The 21734-nt window shown below is 36.1% G+C and overlaps 1 protein-coding gene and 1 long non-coding RNA gene across 2 annotated transcripts in view; both read right to left on the reverse strand.

Annotated features, from left to right (window-relative positions):
* The window catches only part of LOC132068189 (UDP-glucuronic acid decarboxylase 6-like), a 97841-nt gene that overhangs the window by 68115 nt on the left and 7992 nt on the right, over positions 1-21734 (reverse strand). The gene's annotated exons all lie outside the window — the stretch shown is intronic.
* On the reverse strand, positions 18446-21077 carry LOC132066861 (uncharacterized). Its single transcript, XR_009416951.1, has 4 exons — positions 20983-21077; positions 20821-20908; positions 18882-19182; positions 18446-18492 (listed from the first exon to the last, which is right to left on the reverse strand). It is a non-coding gene; the product is annotated as an uncharacterized LOC132066861 (long non-coding RNA).

A 21734-nucleotide genomic window follows, 5' to 3' on the forward strand; every position in this document is an offset into this window, starting at 1 on the left:
AAAATTTACTTGTATAACGTGGGCTGATCCACGTTATACAATTTATATTGTATAACGTGGATCAACCCACGTTATACAAGTTATATTTGTTAACTTCCGTTCTGCCCTAAAATATTTTTTCCGCCGCTTCATTCCATTCTCTTCGTTCTCTTCCATTCTCCTCCATTGCAAATATTTTGCGTAACCTCCATCTCCTTCTCCTTTTTTCTTCTTCTCTATTTTTTTTAAACCCCGCAATACGATCTAATTTTTGGAGCGACTTCTTCATCTTTATCTATTATTGTTATTTAAATTAAGGTATTTTTTCTAACTCATATAATATTATATATTTATAGTAGATGTAGATCCGTTTGTCTTATATATCTTAATTGTTATTTTTTATTTGTGTTATTTTAATACGTTTGTGTTATTTGTGTTATTTTAATTTAAACTTAAAATATGATTGTTAGAAGCATTATTATAAAAGGTCCGATTTGTTTAGTAGCACTTTTGAAGAAATTTATTGTTATGTTCCGTTATTTTGTGAATTGTTATATAAAATATCTCGAATAAAATTTGTTGTTATGTTGTCGTTATTTTTGTGGATTCTTTTATAAAAGATCTATGGATTGTTATGTTCGTTATTTTTTAGTTTTGTGGATATTTGTAAAACGTGGATCTGATCCACGTTATACAATATATTTGTATAACGTGGATCAATCCACGTTATACAATATATTTGTATAACGTGGATCGTACCACGTTTTACAAGTATAGATCACTATCTTAAAACATTGTGGAACTGTGGATATTGCCAATAATGGACCGATGATGACATTTTCGGTACAGAGAAAAGAATTGTGAAATGTGTCATAAAGGATCGAATTTTTTTCCTCCCATTTTGTGAATGTTGCTTTGTTTGATGTATTTATGCATTACCATAGTAATTTATAGCTCCAGAACTCGTAATTTCTTCCCTATGCTCTAAGTTTGGTATAATTGTGAAACGTGGACGGTTCCACGTTATTCAATATATTTTGTTATGGATTGTTATACAATATATTTTGTTATGGATTGTTATACAATATATTTCATTGTACCTTTAATGTGATATTTATATAGCGTAAAAGTGAAACTTAATTGATGCCTCAGTAGGCCAAAAAAAAAACTTAAAATGTCATGATAATGCTTTATTATATGGGACCTAAGTCTAAGTGGGTAGACAATTATTTTGTCTATACCTTATAGGTATTAATGTGGTCCACTATCAGTGGTTTTTAAATAAAGCGTATGGAAGTTGGCTTTATCTGGCAAAGGTATATTTGTTCTGCTAAAATTGGAATAATATATTTTTTTAATAGTGAGTTACTCTAAATAGCTTGATCTGGACTTCATTTTTTTTTTTTTTATATAAGGTATGGAGTTTCCACGGGTATGCGATATCCGGGGCGTAAGTGTACGATGTGTTAACACTCCGGGAGAAGCATCGATCGAGGTGGGATGGTTCCTTGAGACCGACCCGCGCCTGTCTCCCCCGCGCGCGGATGCGAATTTGGAAGCATGTGAGGCGTCATCCTTTTCATCCTCGCATCCTCGACTACTTTGGCTCGTGTGGATTTGGGGAGTAATAGAGGTAGGATGTGTATCATATGATTGGGCGGTCATCACCGCACTTATAGAGATGGCGTCCCGAGACGCACACCTTTCATGCGTACGGTGAGGCGACCATCACATTACAAGATATCGAGGTCATGTTTGGCTTGGTTGTTGATGGTTATCCTTGAATAATCTTAATGCTAGATATATAGATATTGGTGGGTGGCAATTGATCCATGAGCTTCTTGGTTGGGCACCGTCCGGATTGTTTTAATGGTGTTAGTAGGTTAGAAGTACATAAATTAATTGAATATATTAGAGGCTTAGATGACATTACGGATCGGACCCGTAAATTGATGTAACGGCGGGTTAGGTTATACTTGCTATGGCTTTGTGGCGGCACGATATTTCCGGATAAGTCCCATTGACTTACTTAATTTAGATTATTTGCTTGACATGCGTGACCTTAGAGCAATGAGTGGACAAGCTTGGGGACCGCACCGTCATATTTATATACTTGTTTATATGCCGCGCTTCGTCGAGGAAAGCCAAGGATGTGTGTGGATTCATTTCCTTATTGCAGGTACGTGACCTTTAAAATTATATAATTTTATTTGGTTGTCCTATTTGATAGTTATAAGGTTTTTATGTATTTATTTTAATTTTTTAATATAGGTTTGGGCTTGGGAGCGCATTATACCGATGCGCGGCCCACCATCCAGGCCCTTCCGCCACACACGGCTCTTGCAGACGAAGGTGGACTCATCGTAAATCCCACGAAAATGAGGCACGTGATGTTTTACCCATATGTAGGGATGTATTGGACAACCTAATAGATGGCCGGGTATTTTATCATAATTATGGTTGTTAATGGCGTTTTGATATAATAGCTACGCTTATGTGTAATTTATTTATTTTATTATCATGTAATTTTATGTTCTTTCTATCGTAGTTTGTGTGGCGCCTTATTCGAGGCCATCGTCAATAGACTCCCCGAGTGGTGTACGCGTGGCGAGATATTTGGATGGCGAAGGTTCCCCTTATTTGTGGTATCTATCGAGAAAGTGGCACATGGTAGACCGTTCTCGTTCAGGTTTGGTAGGAAGCAACATATTCGGGTCCGTATGGCCGAGATTGATCTGTTCATTACAAACGTGACAAGCGGTATGCTATAAAAGCGGCGGATCAACAATATTTTACGAAACGGACTTTTTGTGGGAAATCGTCGAGAAAGTTTAATTCTCGCCGAGTATGAAACTCAAGACCCGTAGTCACTATCGTATTTTAGTTGGTATCGACGTCACTCGCGCACTTTCATAGAAATCCGCGCGCATAATGTGGATAGAGGATACCAACACATGGCGAGTGCATACGAGGCTGGTACGTACATTACATTCCATTAGATGTTTGATGTCTTTATATGTGTCTTAGACCACTATCAAATGTTGCAATTTTTTTTTTTTTAGGCTTTAGGACATCAAGAATCGTACAGGTTGGCTCAGCAGACTATCCAAGATCCAACCAAGTCTGATGAAGTGAAGGAAATAGTAGAGATGTTTAGCCACATTAATACAGAGGCCATGGCTGCTGCCTCTCTGGGGACGATGTTGAGTTTCGCTCCATATTATACACCACCGGCAGAGTATGATGAGCCGCCTACTGTGCAAGTGCAACGTCCTAATGTACCAAGACTGCCGCGCGCGTGGTAGGACGCCGAACGAGGTAACAGACGGGGGTCGAGTTCCGTGGATCACCGGTTGGTTGATGAGGAAGAGGTTCGTTTTGATCAAGATATGCCCGGACTCAACGATGCTGCAGATGATGATGCATATCACCCAATAATAGATTTTATGTCCGGCTCGTTGACGTGCTCGCTCCCGAGGTTCAATCACCACCGTAATCGAAGTGAGGGGCCTTTTCGAGGCATTCGCGTCGTCCGGGCCTATTAGCCTCGCGATTATGGCCCCGCCGGTTTGGTGGTCGGGACAGCCTTTATGGGATGACCGAGGGGTGTTTACTGCATTTGGACGAGCTCTTCAATTGGGAGGAGGCGAGTTTTACCGACGTGAGTATTCTAACCACTCAAATAGCTTGTATCTTGTTTAAAGTAATGGCTACCTTATGTGTCTATATTATTTATTTTGCATAGTCTCCCATGGCATTTGATGTTGGATCCTCACACATTCATGCTTGGGATGTACACACTTTTGAGCCACAGGTTAGCTTTTAATTCAAAGTTTTTGGAGACTTGTGGTTGTTATGTGGTGTTTTGTCTTGATTGCTTTGGTTGTTTGTGTTGGTATATGGTATTGGAGGAAGTCCTTGTTGTTGGGGGAGATCGCCCCGATTTTACGTAGACAATCAAATAATTGGTACGAAAATTTATCAAACAAAAATAACTTCTATTTTTTTATGGTATTTACAGGATGAAGGTGTGATACAAGAGGAGGTTCCCCAACGTAGATCAAAACGAGAGCGTCGGCAAACTCGGTGTGGCACGGGGGGGAAAAAGGGACACTGTAAAAATTAAATTTTTATTGTATAGTGGGTAACTTCATCTTCAAGTATTAGTATGTAAACTTTATTGAATTCGGAAAAGGATGGACAAGGAATCGTTTTTATTTGCCAATGTACGCCCCGTTTTTATTCAATTAAGTTCACCTCGTTTCTGCATATTTAATGTGTGTAAAACTCTCATCAAAATTGAATTGGAAAACGTTGGCTGGCAATTCATATTCTTGCAAAACGTTGGCTGGCCAACGTTTTGCAACAATTCATATTTTGTTGCAACGTTGGCTGCCAACGTTTTTCCTCCGATAATTGATTCGCGCAATAATTGATTCGCGAAATTTTTTTACGCCGAGAATCGTTACGAATATCAAATCACGCACGCCGTAAAAGTAAAAACGATCAATAATTTGTAAAATTTTTTGTGTAAAATCGCAGAATGCATGAAGTCGTCGAATCTGCCATCCAATCGTCAAATCAAGCGTGTTTTGCGTAAAATGAAATAGTAAAATCCGTGAATCATTAGTTTTATATAAAATCGCAGATTTGTATGTCTTGAATTCTACACTTCTCTATTGTAGACTTCATTTTTTACGAACTCTCAACTTTTGTCTCGCACTCTCCATTAATTTTTACTTTTGCATTTCGTTGAAAATAATATGGCGGAAAATTATGTAAGAGTTAATTTATATTGGGGTGGGGAAGTTGTGTACGAAGAAGGTTCAGTTAGATATAACCGTCATCCGGAAGCCGTACAAAGGTTTCCAATTTCCCTCAAATACGATCGTCTACAACATGTTTTCAGAAGCAAAATGGCCATATCTGATCCTAACCTTTCGGTGGTTATCACTGGACGATATCCAACATCAATTACGGCTAGGGGATTTCCCATTTACGGGGAAACTCTTATTTCGGATGACGACTCCTTATCGTTATTTCTTCGAAGTCCTGATATATTTAGCAATCATATCGCATAGCCACACTTGACATGTATGCAATCTGTTGTTGAACGCTCTACTAATGTTGAAGCACCCATGACGATGAGTTTGATATTCGGGGTACTACGTATCTTCCGCTATGAATATTGGGCTTCAAAGAGGTACACTTCAACAAGAAATAATGGTAGGAGTTGGTAGCCGATCACATAACTTTGGTTGGACTATGCGAGCCGTGATATTCTGGACCGAATAGTGCTCGGATACAACTGAATTAGGTGGCGGGAGTATAGTTCGATATCACCCTACTCAAGTAGAGTCATTTACGAAGGTAAATATAACGATGTTTTATGAAAACTTTCTCATTTTCGTTCTATTTGTCTTTGTGCGTTTAACCATCACAAGAATATAACATGTTATTTAGTTCTCATGTACCATTTTTATAATATAACTTTCGGGATAACTAACCTCTCTTTCATATCCGGAAATTCTAACTAACCTCTTTCATTGTTCATCCATGGAAAATAAAAAGAATACAACATGTTATTTAGTTCACATGTACTAATTTTATAATATAACTTTATTTTTAATTTTTCATTTTGTAATCGGCATGTTATTTTGATTATTTTTTATTTTTTAATTTGTCCATGGGGTTAATTTAGGTGTGACGATTTTGAAGAAAACCCCGTATTGACTCAGCTCACACAAATTGTGAGCAATAACGACGTAGCTAATGATCACTCCGATAAGTCAGATAGTGATATCCCGTTAGATCACGCAGAAACGAGACGATGATCACTCGTCGGTGGTGATGGTCATTCTTATGAAGACATTACTACTCGAGTGATGGTAACGTTAGCTACCATTCTAATGCGATTCCATATTTGGACAACACGGAAGAAGGCCGGATGATTTTGCCTTCGTGAGAGATGACGGTCCAATTCGATCCGCACTCAGTTTGGGATTATAAAAAACCTGAATTTATCAGATCAGGTTAGTATGGTGACAATGAATATTCTTTTTATTTGTTGGCCCATTTTTACGGGGTTGATAATTTTCCTTGTATTGTGCAATTAGGTATGTTATTTCAGAACAAGAAGGAAATGAAAGGCGCAGTGAGACAATATTGTACGAAAGAAAAGAAAGAGTTCATTTGTGATCGGTCAAAGGTAAATTTTGGAGGGTTATTTGCAAGCGTCATATGTTGGGATGTGAGTGGATGATCCGTTTTAGAGAAATTTCAAGTGGTATGTGGAAGGCGAGCAAAGCGGATCTCCACCACGGTTGTCTCACGGATGATTACGAAAGGATCATTTCAATTTGAACGATCACCTAATTCTACTACGTTGATACCATATATTATGGTCGATTCATACATCGAGTATTAAGTCGGTTCGGGGAAAAAATAAAAGGCTTGCATTTGTTTACTCCTAGTTATAGAAAAGCACAAAAGCGGGCGTAAGAAAGCTATTGAAATGGTATTTGGTGATTTTGAAACCTCTTTCAAGACATTGCCCGATACATGGCCGCCTTAAAATATTTCAATCAAGGGGACCGTTGTTGAGTGGGAGCACGAATCAACTGATGCAAGGTGAACACATCTTCAAGTTTCTTTTAAGGCTTATAAACTAAGCATCGATGGATTCAAAAGTTGCGGGCTTTGTCATCTCGATAGACGGTACTCATCCGTACGGTAAGTATGAGATGAAAGCGCTAATCTTCATTGGAATTGATGCGAACAATAATATTTTTCCACTTGCATATGCTATTGTTGCACGTGAGAGCTTTGAGTCTTGGACGTGGTTCCTTGTGTTATTGTGGAGACATATTGTTCGTGAGAGACAAGGAATTGGACTTATTTCTGACCGTCATCAGGGCATCTTGCAATGTGTCCAAACACATGATTGGTTACAACCACCATCCACACACCATAGGTTTTGCGTTCGGCATTTGAAAAGCAACTTCAATAAAAAGTTCCTCAACAGTGACCTTGAGAACCTAATGTGGTTGGCGGCTACAGAGCACCAGAAGAAGAAATATAAAATGAGGATGGAACAAATCAAAACAATGTCACCTCCGGCGTATCTGTGGTTAAAATCTCTTCGGAGGAGAAATGGACATTGCATAAGGACAACGGTCATAGGTGGGGGGCTATGACAACGAATGTCTCCGAGTCTTACAACGGTTTATTGAAGAAAGCTCGTGGGCCCGTTCTTGCCATGGTCCGTTATACGTTTAAAAATTTTGTTGATCGGTTTGTTGAGAGAAGCACCCTTGCCGATTTGTTGATTGCGGATAAAAGTTTTGGCCGCACGCCGTTGAAAAGAAGTTTGATGAATGCGGAGAGGTCCCTAAAGCATGCGACACGCAAGAATACAATGCAACGGCGAAGGGGTCTTTGAGATTCGACATTTGCACACGACGGTAAGGGCGGAAATATCCATAAAGTCTCGCCGGGAAGGGAAAAGTGTTCGTGTGGGAAATGGAGAAACTACCATATGCCATGTTCACGTACAATTAAATTTTGTGATATCGCGGAATTCAACCAAAGGACTATGTTAGCAAGTACTACAGTTGCAGGTTTTACAAGCAAACGTACAGTGGAAATTTTTCACCGTTGGGTGATGAGGCATATTGGCCACCTTCTCCCTTCAGTTTAATTGCAAACACTGAATACGAGCGAACTTCAGGAACGCGGACTACAACTAGAAGGAGGAATGAAATGGATATAGCTCCTGCTCGTATGGCTAGAAAGTGTAGTACGTGCAAGCAAACGAGCCATAACAAGAATCGGCCCAATGAAATCGGTAGTTATTGTTGCTTGTTAGTTTTTATATTTTTCTTAACTTGTACGATTGTTGTTTCCTTATGTAATCTTCCAAGAATATATAACATGTCTTGTGCCGTTTAATAGTTATCATGTAATTTAACATTTATTACTTAGTTAATGTGTGACGTTTATTTAACTTATATTTTATTTTTTATTTTTTATTTCTGTTTGCATATATAACACATATTTAATTATTATATGTGTTAAAATATTTATTGGAGTTATTCACTAAAATTAACTATATGCTTTAAAAATTAAAAAAATCAATAATTTTTTTTATTAAAAACATAGCCGAATATGATTTAAATAGCGGTACGTCAAACAAAACCCTAAACGGCAATTATATATTTGTAAAACGTGGAGGGATCCACGTTTTACAAATATAATTTGTAAAACGTGGATCCCTCCACGTTTTACTAAAATATATTATTTTTTTTTTAATTTCGTTTCAACGTCTGACAGCTGAAAAAAAGATTTTGGGGTATATCGTGGATCAGCCCACGATATACCCGTTTTGGTATAATAATTTTTAGACGTTCCCTTTTGGTAAAAATCGTGTATTTTTATACCCTTTTGGCTCCGGACTCCAATTCTTGCCTTAAGAACTAACTTTTGAGATTGCCCAATATTATCTATCTTATTAAGTGGTTTAGTGAATATTTTTAATACATAAAGAGGAGCTAAGCTAAAATAATTGAATTTAGATGAACCTGTAATTTATTCCCAAGATTCATCCTGGGGTAAATTTGTCGAAGAAAACTTGGCCACTTGCTAATGCATACATGATACAACTATTGCCCCAGTCACAAGTGTTGAATAAACTTGTCTATTAAGACTAACAAATGCGTTCACATTATTTGTTATAGCTGTGATTTGAACATATGGGATATTCATGTTCTTCTTCTTTGCCTCTATCACTCAACTATCTCCTTGGGACTCTAATGTATAATTGAGAGAATAAAAGTCTTTAAAATATTAGATGTGGGTGCATGGGCTAGAAGTCACTAGGTCGGCTTAGGACAAGTTACCTCTTGATTGTCTTAATTACGTCTTACCTTCAGTTGGTGAAAACCTCGTTTTTTTTAAATCATCCCTTGTATTTTCCATGTGACACTAAAGAGGGCTATAGCAGAAAAATATTTAAACTCTAATTTGATAAGATCTACCATCTATCGAATAATGAGTTACAAAAAAACTTAATGCAAGGTGAAACAAAATTTAAGTGATATGTGCAATCGTCTATAAGAGCTAGTGAAAGTGAAACCTACTTATCATAAGTAAGATCAAGTGTCATTTTTAACACAATTATCATATATGTTTTAATTTGAAATTGGAACTTATCTTCTTGTTTGGAATATAATTACTTAGACCACGTGAAATTTCAATAGACAGAACATTAAATTTTGAAACTAGCTCATACTTTCAACATGAAATGAGTTCAGTAATAAAAATTTGAAAATCAAATCTATTAAATTTAAATTATGAATTAGCCTCTGTGCATGGCCAATCTCTCATATGGAATGTAAGCTCAAATAACAGGATAGTCTAGAGAACCAAATTCTAGCATATATCTTCATGGGCCATATAAAGCTGCAGACTTATATTGGAACGTCTTTATTCCACTCTGTAAAGCTATTTATATAAAGAAGCTATTTTGACCGATATTCTGCAGTTCAATAATATCGTATTCCAACATTGCAATTGTCTCTTTCTTGCATACCTACAAAAGGAAACCGAATCATATTCAGAATTAGAAATAGATTAAGATGCAAAGACCATACTCTTAACTTCGACCATCCATATATGACCCCAAAAAGTTGATAAAAAGAAGGCTACCCCTATTGTCACTCCAAAAAACGCTCCCTAATGAACTGGACAATCAGTGGGTTTCTACTAACAAAAAAAAAAAAGTAATAATCTAAATAAGGAATTTTTCAATCGACTTGAAGTTCTAGACAAGGAATCTCCGGGAAAAGCCATCTTTTTCTCAACAATGTCTTTGTCATTCGATCCAATAGCGTTCCGTTAGATAGGAACAGATTTGTTGAAGTCTTAGTATATTTTTTTGAGTATATTGTTGCGTAATGATTCCACTCTTCACTTGAGTTTCCTTAATTTAAGAAAGAAAAAATAGATAATGGTCAAAAACACACCTGAACTATCACATTTTCGTGAGTTTCTACCTAAACTATCAGGTGTGCGAGTTTCCTGCATGAACTATCACCAATTATTTATTATTAACACACCTTTAACGATTAGTTATTTTCTTTTCCTAGCTGAACCATCACCATATATAATATAACTATCATATGCTTGTTGTAAACTTAAAGCTTCATGTCTTGTAAATCCTTATTATTATAAATAATAATATTATTATGTGAAGTTCAAGGCTCTTTTTCTGTTAATACACAAGTATGAAAAAAAAAAAAAAAAAAAAGACGATACTGGTGATGACACAGTAACGACCGGTGATAACACAACAACATAGGCGAACAATAATGTTTTTAGGGGGCAAAAGGTGACGTGTAGTCCATTGTACACATACTTTGATTTGCAATATATGACAATAGGCACTTATCCACGATTCCACGTAATGTAGTTCTACTTCTGGAACCAGTGCCCGGTATGTCAGAGGAAGAGTAGTACCAAAGGCTGTCCAGAAAAGTCAAGCGACATGACAATATCGTCCTACTTTTAGGATCCCCTTTGATCCTAGGAGGAAGAAGATCTGCACACTTCCAGCCATAGCAGTTGTATCTGGTATCTTGTTACTCGGATACACTGTGTATGCCCTAACATCCACAGTGAATAAAGGGGTGGAGTCCGTAACCTCAACCGTGGATAAATGAGTGAAAGCACTATCCGGAAGAGTGAAAGCACTATCCGGAAGAGCGGAGTCCATGGGATCAGTAAAACACCACCACCGTCCTTGGTGAAAATAATTAGAAACTATATAGATATAATTTCTATGTTTGGTAATTTACCACAGTAACTTTCTTTGGTGAAAATAATTAGAAACTTTGTAGTTATAATTTCTATGTTTGGTAATTTACCCCCGTAACTTTCTTAGGTAGTATTTGAAATATATTAAAGGCAAGTAGAATAGTATTGAAACTCTAATTATTTTAACATTTAAATTATAGAAAAGGAAAAAAATAGTAGAAGACAACTTGGACTCTACATTTATTCTACCATCTGTGTTTACCAAAACTACAAAAAAATCATGTCTTTTTCGTTATATTCTAATTCTTCAACACTAACAATCTGCAACCTACACCGTTGAGAAATCCAGCTCTATTCTATATGGTATACATTAATATGTAATAAAGTACTATTATTATATTGTAGTTAAGTCTTAACAAGAAATGTCCCACCACGTAAAAATCGAGAGTTTTATTCACTCGAGGTTGTGGCTCAGAGATCAATGAAGTGGGTTGGCGAATGCAAAAACACTAGGTGGTTTCTTAGTTACCCTGTACGGCTGTATGTGTGTTGGTGGGGGTAGCATAACATGTTTTTAGAACTCAAGGAAATTTTTATTTTCTTTTTTAAGAGTAGAAATATTTTAGAACTTGAATTAAAGTACTCATATTAGTAAATAAAGTTTCTTACAACAAATATTAATTTGAATTAACCTCCCCTTATAAATAATAAGCCTACTCCGCATGAAGGCGTCGTCTCCAATCAAACTGCAAGATAACAAAAGAAAAATTGATTAGGAGATATAATTTTTAAAACAAGCTAAAATATACTGTAAAATATAATGAGTGATTTACCCAGTTAGGAATCAATCCATATTGTGGTACATCATCAGAACGAAACACCTAAACAATATCGATCATATATAGTCAGTCTTAATTGAGTGATAAGTATACGATCTGAGGATGACGCCTTCTCGTGTCATAGTGATTATTTGTACCTATTGATGCTAGATGTCAGCACTTTTTCCTTTTTACAAAGGATACAATTGGATTTCGGTGTCTCTTCTTCAGCATTACTTTCGTTTCCGTCTAGGAAACGAAGTTTTATGAAATGGCTGAACCGTGAACTCCGAGCACCGAAAATATACAAAGAAAATGCAAAATGTGTTGTTAGTAGAAGAGTCAAATGTTGGGACTCTACCAGGTGAACTTTAGGGAGTAGACATTTTTTTTGAAATAATATTTGTTTGAAAAAATAGAGTTTTTAATTGTTATGTTCAATGTCACTTTGTTACAATAACCGTGGCGCTCGTAATGGTTCTGGCATAGTCTAGTCGGAAGGAAACGTCATCGTGACCTGTTTCCATGTGATCCATAATACCATGGGAGTTATTGGTTAGTTAAATAATTACATTGTCTCTTTTTAACTATCTCTTTTTTCAAAGTAACTAATGAAACTGCCTTTTTTTTCCCTCAGCGTGTGCCTTTTTATCGCACTTGGCACGATGCCTTGTTGATCAATGCGGACCCATTGAGAGACATTGCCATTATTCGCATCACGGGTCCAATTTTGCAATTAAAACCCGATAAACTCAGAAAAGCTGCCAACTTAGTCATTGGCGAAAAAACTTATTCCATTGGAAATCCTGTAATAGCTTTTACTTTTCTTTTATGTTTTTGAATCACAACTTGTTTCTAATATATCTATAATTTTTGCAGCATGGATCGACCCATTCTTTCAGTGGCGGAATAGTTAGGTGCTAATATATATGTATTTTCTTTATCAATTAATTATATCATAGAGTTAGTAGTTTAGCCATATGTCTTAATTTCATCCTAAAGTTTTACAATAATAGATTTGATCATTTTATAGAGTTGTGGAGTTATTAAAGATATTGAATACTTTTTTCTTTAGGGGTCTTAATAGAAGAATTGACACCAATTTTTTTTAGTGGTTTTAATAGAATAACTGAAAGATTGAATGGCCAAAGAATGCATAATTTAATCCAGACAGACCGTACAATGTACTAGGGTAGCAGTGGCAGATGCATTGGCATGTGCCAATCTATTCGTACCCTCACCAATGGGCTATGCATGTCCAATAGAGTTGGCATGTTCGAAAAAAATGTTAAGTGTCTCAACTTGTGTGTTATTTTTAGCCAAAATAATTACTTCTTAGATGCAATTTAATGGCTGATGCTGGGGTCTTTCGTACTCTAAAATCTTCTTTCTTTGGCATCTGACTTCTGAACTTTGTTAGTGCATTCTGGCTTTCATTTGTTGCATTTGCAGTCAACATGGTTTACTAGTCATGAATATTTACTTTTGCATCACTTTTCATTGAGAACATAAATGTTCAGTGGCAGTCAAGAACACATGTTTCTGTCTGCATTTGCATATGCTTCTCATCTGGAATATCTATTTTCTGCTTTTTCTCTTTAAAAGAGCTTGTAGTTTGTTGACCTCAAGGGTGGATACACGTTGAATGAATTTGTCAGGAACTTTTACTAAATATATAAACTAATATTATGCTAAAATTAATACATAAAAAAATGGCACCGCTTGACAAAGAATACTTCCTGGCCTGTTGGTTAAGTGCCTAGTTTTGCTCATAGAGGTTGGAGGTTCAAACCTCAATTTGGACTTTCTTTTTGGCAAATATTTGACATTGCGGTCCTTTCTTGTATACAAAAGTGGTACTAAATATAGTTTATTTTCTTCTCGCTTAAATATCGATACCTTTTATGATAATCTTGCGTACATCACTGGTTGACCTGTAGGTAATGATTTATGTGTGTATTTGTATAACAAGACACAAATGACACTATTATTGAAATTCAGACTAGAGTTCTTATGTTTGTTTTCTTTAGCTTGATTTGACTTTTTAAAAAACTTCTCTTTTTAGTGGAGGAGTTCTTTGTCAATGTTGATGTCATGCCAAGGCCACAGATGAAGAGAAGTCCTAGTTCAAACTTAGATAATTAACATCACATTGTATTTGAAGTTAGAATTAAGTCTGTCGTGAAATGCTTATAGATTGATAGAATGATAGAGCTGAATCTTTGGAAATTTGGGAGAGCAAGATAATACAAACACTCAAAAACTCACTAGAAGAGAAATAGGGAAAATATGATTTTCTATTTCAACTTGACTTGAACCAATGGCTAGATTACATGACTATTTATAGGTGAATTCATTCATGTATGTAGCCTACCATACATGTATCACTATTAATAAGTTAACACTTCTCATCTTCTAAGTACATGGATAAGAACTCACTAGACTAATCTAGAATTTTCCACCAATTCATGTATCTCCTAATACATTAATCTAATAGTTCATAAACTAAATTAAATATAATGTCAACAAGTTAAATTATGTGAACAAATTTATTTTTCAACATACCCCCTTAAACTTGATTCACTACTTCAATAGCCATCTGCATTTTCTGAATAATATCAATCTTCAACGGCTTGGTGAAAATGTCCGCAACTTGGTCTTGCAATTTCACGAACTCAAGCTCACCTCCTTCTTGGATATGCAATCCCTAATGAAATGATACTTAGTATCAACATTGATATTTATTAATTAGTATCAATATGCTTTCTCCCTTCATGAAACACCGGGTTTTTGGCAAACGCAATGCCGATTTGTTATCAATAAAAATCTTAGTTACATCTTGTTGTGGTTGGTGAAGTTCTTCCAACTAGCTCCTTAGCTAAATTGCATGACAAACACAAGAAGAAGCTGCTACATACTCCGCTTCACAAGTTGACAAAGTCACAATTGGTTGATTTTTGGAATTCCATGTAAATGCAGAATTTCCAAAAAAGAAAACAAACCGGTAGTAGTTTTTCGGTCATCAACATCACCAGCCCAATCACTATCACAATAGCCAACAAGCTTGAAGTCTTTGGAAGTTGAATAAAAAATTTCATAATCAAGTGTACCTTTGATGTACCGAAGTATTCTTTTGGCTGCTTTTAAATGAGAAGTTGTTGGAGTTTCCATAATGCGACTGACAAGTCCAACACGAAAAAGAATATCGGGTCTTGTACATATTAAGTACCTTAAGCTTCCAGCAAGACTCTTGAAATATGAGGAATTGATATTTTCTCTATCTTCACGCCTTGACAATTTAACTCCACAGTCCACGGGGGTGCTAACAGGTTTGCAATTCTCCATCTAAAATTTCTTGAGAATCTCCTTTGCATATTCTCCTTGAGAAATAAAAATGCCATCCTTCTTTTTCTCCACTTTGATGCCAAGATAGTATGACATTAGGCCAATGTCCGTCATCTCAAATTCTCTTGTCATTGCTTTCTTGAATTCTTCAAACATCTTTGGATTATTTCCTGTCAAGATCAAATCATCCACATACAAAGAAACAAGTACCGTGTCACCATTTTAATTAATTTTTACATAAAGTGCATGCTCATGTGGACACTTTAAAAAATCATTTGCCTTGAAATATTTATCAATTCTACAATTCCAAGCCCGTGGAGCTTGTTTCAAGCCATAGAGAGCGTTATTCAATTTCAACACTTTATCTTCATGTCCTTCGACCTTATAGCTCAAAGGTTGATCAATGTGTACTTTTTCCTCCAAAGCCCCATTCAAGAAAGCTGACTTCACATCCATTTGATGGATTTTTCATTGGTTCTGAGTTGCTAAAAAAATAATTAAGTGGATTGTCTCCAAACGAGCAACTGATGCAAACACCTCATCATAATCAATACCGGCTTTTTACTTGTACCCCTTTCCTACTAATCTTGCTTTGTACCACCCTACTTCTCGTTTGGAATTTTTCTTTAGCTTGTAAAACCATTTGACTCCAATGATGCTTTTCTCTTTTGGAAGTTTGGCCAACTACCAAGTGTTATTCTTCTTGATTGCCTGGATTTCTTCATCCATGGCAGCTATCCATTTTGGATTACGGGCAGCATCTTCATAACTTAAAGGCTCACTATCAACCAATAAACAAAAGTGAGTTAAATTACTTTAATTTTCTGTTACCTCTTCTGTTGCATGATACAATTCACGAAGATTTTTAGTCATTCGAGGTACACTGCTTGAACTTGATTCCCCAACTTCTTGAACTTGGGGTGCAGATGCTGCAGGTGGTGTAGTAGGTTGATCCATAACTTCTTCATCATCTTCATCATCAAGGTATGGACTAAAAGAGTAATCTTGCTCTTTAAATTTCCATTCCCAAGCACTATCTTCATCAACTTCAACATGTCTGCTTATGGTAACCTTGCCATTTCTTGGGTTATATAACTTATAACTGTTTGATCTTTGATCATAAGCAACGAAAACATACCTCTCACTTTTGTCATCAAGCTTAGATCTCTTCTCATCAGGCACATGTGCATAAGCAATGCTTCCATACTCTCGCAAGTGAGCAAACTCTCGCAAGTGAGCAACTTTTGGTTTGAAACCGCTTCAAGCCTCTTACGGTATTTTGCCACGAACATTTTTTGTGTGACGTCGATTTGATAAATACACCGCACAAGCAACTGATTCAGCCCAAAATTCCTTTGGCATATGTTTTCTCTTCAACATACTTCTTGCTATGTTGAGAATAGTCCGATTCTTCCTCTCCACCACGCCATTTTGTTTAGGCGATCTTGGAACTGTAAAAAAATGACGAATTTCAGTTTTTCCACAAAACACCTTGAATTCATTTGAAGTGAATCTTTCACCATTATCGGAGCGAGGTGACTTAATTTGGTAGCCACTTTGTTTCTTCACCATGCTCTTAAAATTCTTGAAATTTTCAAAAACCTCAGATTTTTCCTTCAAAAATTAACACAAGTTTTCCGAGAATAATCATCAATAAAGAGAAGGAAATAATTACTTTTACCAAGTAAGGCTGGCTTGATAGGTCCGCACAAATCCATATAAATCAACTCCAAAGGGAACCGTGCTCTTGTCAATGACTCTTTGGGAAAGCTTTTTCTTGATTGCTTTCCAAAAAGACATCCTTCGCAAAGTTGATTAGGATGGTTAATGGTTGAAAACTCTTTCACCATATTTTCCTTTTTCATCAACCTTAGACTATCAAAATTCAAATGGCCAAATCTCATATGCCAAAGCCAAGATGAATCTTTGACATCACTTTGAAGATTCAAAACAAACATTTTATTTTTATCCATAGGAACTTTGGCTAACAATCTCTCATCCCCAACCTCGACCTCCTTAACTATCACCACCCCTCGACCTCGACTCCCCACCACATTCTACCCCCATAGTATTTTGCTAGATCACATATAATTGCTCTTGAAAAATATTTCTTTGCTTGCAGAGGCGGATCCAGGATTTAAGCTCTATGGGTTCAACTTCTTAAGATTCTTAATTGAACTCATTATATTTTAAAATTATGGGTTCATGTTTACTTGTTGGTACAATTTTAGTAAATTTTTACACATAAATTTATACTCCGCATCAAAAGTTATGGGTTCAATTGAACCCATAGGTATAATGGTGCATACGCCCCTGTTTGCTTGCTTACCAAACACTAGAAAGTAAGTAAGAAACTCACTTGTTTTCCAAGAAAATATTTCCTAAAAAAACATTTTCTACCAAACACGAGAAAACGACATAAATTGTCCTTTAGCTATGAGGATAGGTTCAAAATAGTACCTTAACTATGCACTTAACAGTTTTGGTCCTTTAAGTTTAATTTGCCACAAGTTAACAAAAATGGTCCATTAACTATGAGGGTAGGTTAAAATAGTCCCTTTAAGTATGCACTTAACAGTTTTGGTCCTTTAAGTTCGCCAAAAGTTAACAGTTTAATCTCCAATAAAATATTTATCAAACTCTGTTTGTTAGATTTGACGAGAACTATGAAAGAAAAAAAAGGGGGAAATTAGCGAAAACTCACATTTAGAGGTACACAATATTACTAAAGAAAAGGCCAAACATGCATCAACAGTCTCCTTTCATGACGGTAAGTGCATTAATCTTCACAAGGCTGAGGATTCTAGCAAATGATAAGATGAAAACAACATAGTTGGTAGCGGCAAACACCGGAGGCAATGTGTTGTCAGTACAACTTTTTGCTTTCTTCTCCCTTGGTTGATTCTTAGAAACCGCATAATTATGTATCATCCGACCTTTTTCATGGAGTACATGGTTATGGGGTATAAATTTTGTCTCCAATTAACCTTTACAATTTGATTTGCTTCCATGATGAGCAAGAAGGATACACACTACCCTTCCCAGATCCCATTTGTGGGATTATATTGGGTATGTTGTTCTTGATATATATATATATATATATATATATATAGATATAAGAGAGAGAGAAAGATAGCTTGGACACTTTTCTGAATTAATCTTTCTTATGGCACTAAGTTTTAATAGCATGCATGGCTGTAAAAAGGTAGCCGGGTAAGTTTGCTTGGGCTTTTATGGTGCATCCCTTTTTCTAATTTGTAACATAATTATATCGTTTCAGATGCAGGACCGAATATATGATGCCACAAATAGCATAAGGGAAAGCGGGAATATGATTTATGAAAATGACTAAAGAAAATCTAATTCCAGCTTACCGAGGACATGACCTTAGATCGGAGGCTATGGAGGACTCAGATTAGGGTAGAAGACTAGTAGGTAGTCCCACGTATCCCGTCGTACTAGTAGGTAGTCCCACGTATCCCGTCCCACCAACCTCCTCTTTCGTAACAGATATTTTTTCCTCCACATTGGCATAAACCTACAAGACAAATTACACTAACTCAAAAGGCAGTGACTAGGACTTAACAATAATTTTGAAGGAATTTACAGGATTTGAAGATTGAAAGATCAATATCTTTATTAGAATTCTATGAAAAGAACTAAAAAAACACAAGACGAAGATACAATTAAATGGAATACTAACATGATAAAGCTCTACTGCAAAGCAGTGTTATATGAGGTGCTGAAAGTGTTTACACTCCATAAAGCTGAATTTCTACTTAATCTAACTTGTTGCTGCAATTTAAAGTTCGTAAATATGTCATGACTGGACTTCCCTAGCTCCCTTCACTTTTGTACTAATTGCACAGCATGATAACTCAAATATTAGACCAGCACCAGAGAAACTGACAGAGGTTGCACTAATACCTTTTTTGCCGTAGCTTCAGCCTCCGTCCAAACACCATTCACATGTTTGTAAAGCATCCCAGTTGTCTGCTTCGTTCTGCATTAAGCAGTTCACCATTTCAGGGTTCCCATTGGAAGTTCTGCCAGCCTTGACATACAACAACATGTCTCGGCCCTTTAAGGAAAAGGCTAAAACCACCTTAAAATTATATTAACAGGATATCTATATATAAAGCACCTTGTTTTAAAATCTTCTTTCACCCCTTTCAACTCCTCAGCTTTCTCCTTCAGTTGCTTGACAGACTGTTGGAATTCTTGATTTCTGCAGCCATAAGCATTGATGAATAAACCCAATCGCACTAACAAAGCCCCAGAGCATATAGATGGAGAGGGCGACACAAACAGCTTAATACTTACTAGTAACGTTGAGAAGTAGTTGAACTCTCTCCCTTCTCACTTCAAAAGATACCAACATGTCCCCATACCACCTACGCCCGAAGGAAAAGATGAAATGCTCAGAATCAAGTATGCTGATGCTGCATTCCAAGGATCTTATCACACTATCCCTTTCATCCTTTCAAGGAAATTCTCATCTCCAAAGGCATTCTGGAGTGGGAACTAGTAATCAATGTCATTTCTTTGCTTACTGCTACACACTATATTAAAACTTTTGTAAATCCATTTCCTATGTTAACGACTCATTATTATGAAGATTTTTAATAAAAAAACTAATTATAACAGGTTCCTTCTAAACAGTATTATAATTCTAAAGTGACATGTACATGCCTTCTTTCCGTAATTTGACGCTTAAAAGCACTTTTTCTGGAAAGATACACCTAATACCAACTATTTGTATTAATACTAACAAAATCATTTCTCAGTTTGGCTGAACACCAACTGTTACAGCTCCAACATACTTTCACCAGAGCACTTAAGCAGATTTTGGGGTCTAGGCCAAAAAGGTTAATTAATAATGTGATGGTACCTGATAAATGCAACAAAATACTAGAAAATAGCGACTCCTCAATCTACGGACTTTGAGCTAGACACAAGAAACCCGACATTCATACCCAGAAAAAAAAAAGGGATAAAACGAACTAACTATCAGAATTAAATTTCACAGCTAGCATAAAATATTTTTTCGTCTTCACTACCATTACAACAACATACCCAGTGAAATCCCACAAAGTAGGGTCTGAGAAGGGTAGAGTGTACGCGGACCTTCCCTCTACCTTGGGAGTAGTGGCTGATCCAGGATTTACACTCAGGGGATTCGAAAAAAATAATAAAAGCTAAACATAAAAAAACGTTGTCCCTAGGAATCGAACCTTGGACGCTGTAGATAATTTTGAAAACCAACCACTTGAGCTAACCTTTTACATTTGTTCAGGATAATCAAAACTTATATATGTACAGAAACACAACGAATCTACCCTCTATTATAGTGAAATTTTTCCGATAGACCCTCCGCATAAATCCGCCCATGCTTGGGAGGCAGAGAGGTTGTTTCCGATAGACCCTCGGCATAAGAAAAAATAGTGCAACGCAGTATGGAAAAGAAATAACGGGCGTGAATAAACCATGGCAGAATACTATACAAGCATGAATAATGCAGTCTAAAAAAAGAGCAGCAACTACCAAATTAGACGATAAACGAAGTACAAGCAAAAAAATAGTGATAAAGCTAGAGTCTTTCAACTAAAAAAAAAGAAATATAAGTAGTGATGTTTTTTCGTCTCTCCTTGAGAGGGGATCTATCGGAAACAACCTCCTTACCCGTCAAAAGGTAGGGTAAGGTCTGCATACACTCTATCCTCCCCAGACCCCACTTGTGGGATTACACTGGGTATGTTGTTGTTGTCGTCCAAGCAAAAAAGGTGGTAAAGCTAGAGTCTTTCAACTAAAACAAGGAATATAAGTAAGAAACTAGAGCACTTTGCATGAAATAGCAAATGCATACCTGTAGACTTGGCCTCTAACCTGCTTGGAAAACTCATTGAATACACTATAATGACGACAAATACCACGTACCTCTCTACTCCAACCACCTATGCAAACACAAAAAATGTTACATTACAAAAAGAATAAGCAAAAGCCATTAATTAAGCACAAATTCAAGAACCTATTGTTGTGGTGGAGCTAATATTAGCCTGAAAGTAGGATCTTTATGTATAAACCAAACCCTTACCAACTTTCTGCTACCCATTTGGAACCTTTTGCTTCTGACAAAGAATATTAAAGGTCTTGTTTTTATTTAGGGTTAACTAGTAACCAAGAATATTACACCAACAGGGTAACTTTGTTTTAAAAATCAAATTACCCCTCAACTTTAAACAATGTACTTTATCCTAATTGACTTTTCTAAATACATATCTTTATTTTATTGTTTTTTTGTTTTCTTTAGTAACGGTAAAAGGTTATTATATTTTCATAAACAAAAGTTTTACTAATGTGCTCACATGCCAAAGTCATACTTGTGTGGGACACCTCTTTACTTGACAAATGGATAAATTTGGGTCCCAGCTTTCTCGTTCTCATATTCCAGAAAAGATCCATTATTCTTTCTCCTATTTTATCCTCTTCCTTGTTTCATTCACCCATTAAATTCTTCTTCATTCTTCTTTCAGATTATTTTCTTTTTCTATTTTGTTCAATTTTCTTTTTCTATTTTGTTCAATTTGTTTTTTACGAATAAAAAAAAAAATCTAGAGCACTTTTTAATTTCTTCGTTTTTATAATATGATTTAGAATGTTTTACATTTCAAAGGTTTAAATTTGGAGGCACCAGATGCCAGCCCGCTAGTAATTTGTCCACTTTAGGCCTAAGACTTTAAAACGCATTAACTAGGATATATGTAAGACCCGCTTACCTAT

Source organism: Lycium ferocissimum, chromosome 8, assembly GCF_029784015.1.
Source record: "Lycium ferocissimum isolate CSIRO_LF1 chromosome 8, AGI_CSIRO_Lferr_CH_V1, whole genome shotgun sequence".
Lineage (NCBI taxonomy): Eukaryota > Viridiplantae > Streptophyta > Magnoliopsida > Solanales > Solanaceae > Lycium > Lycium ferocissimum.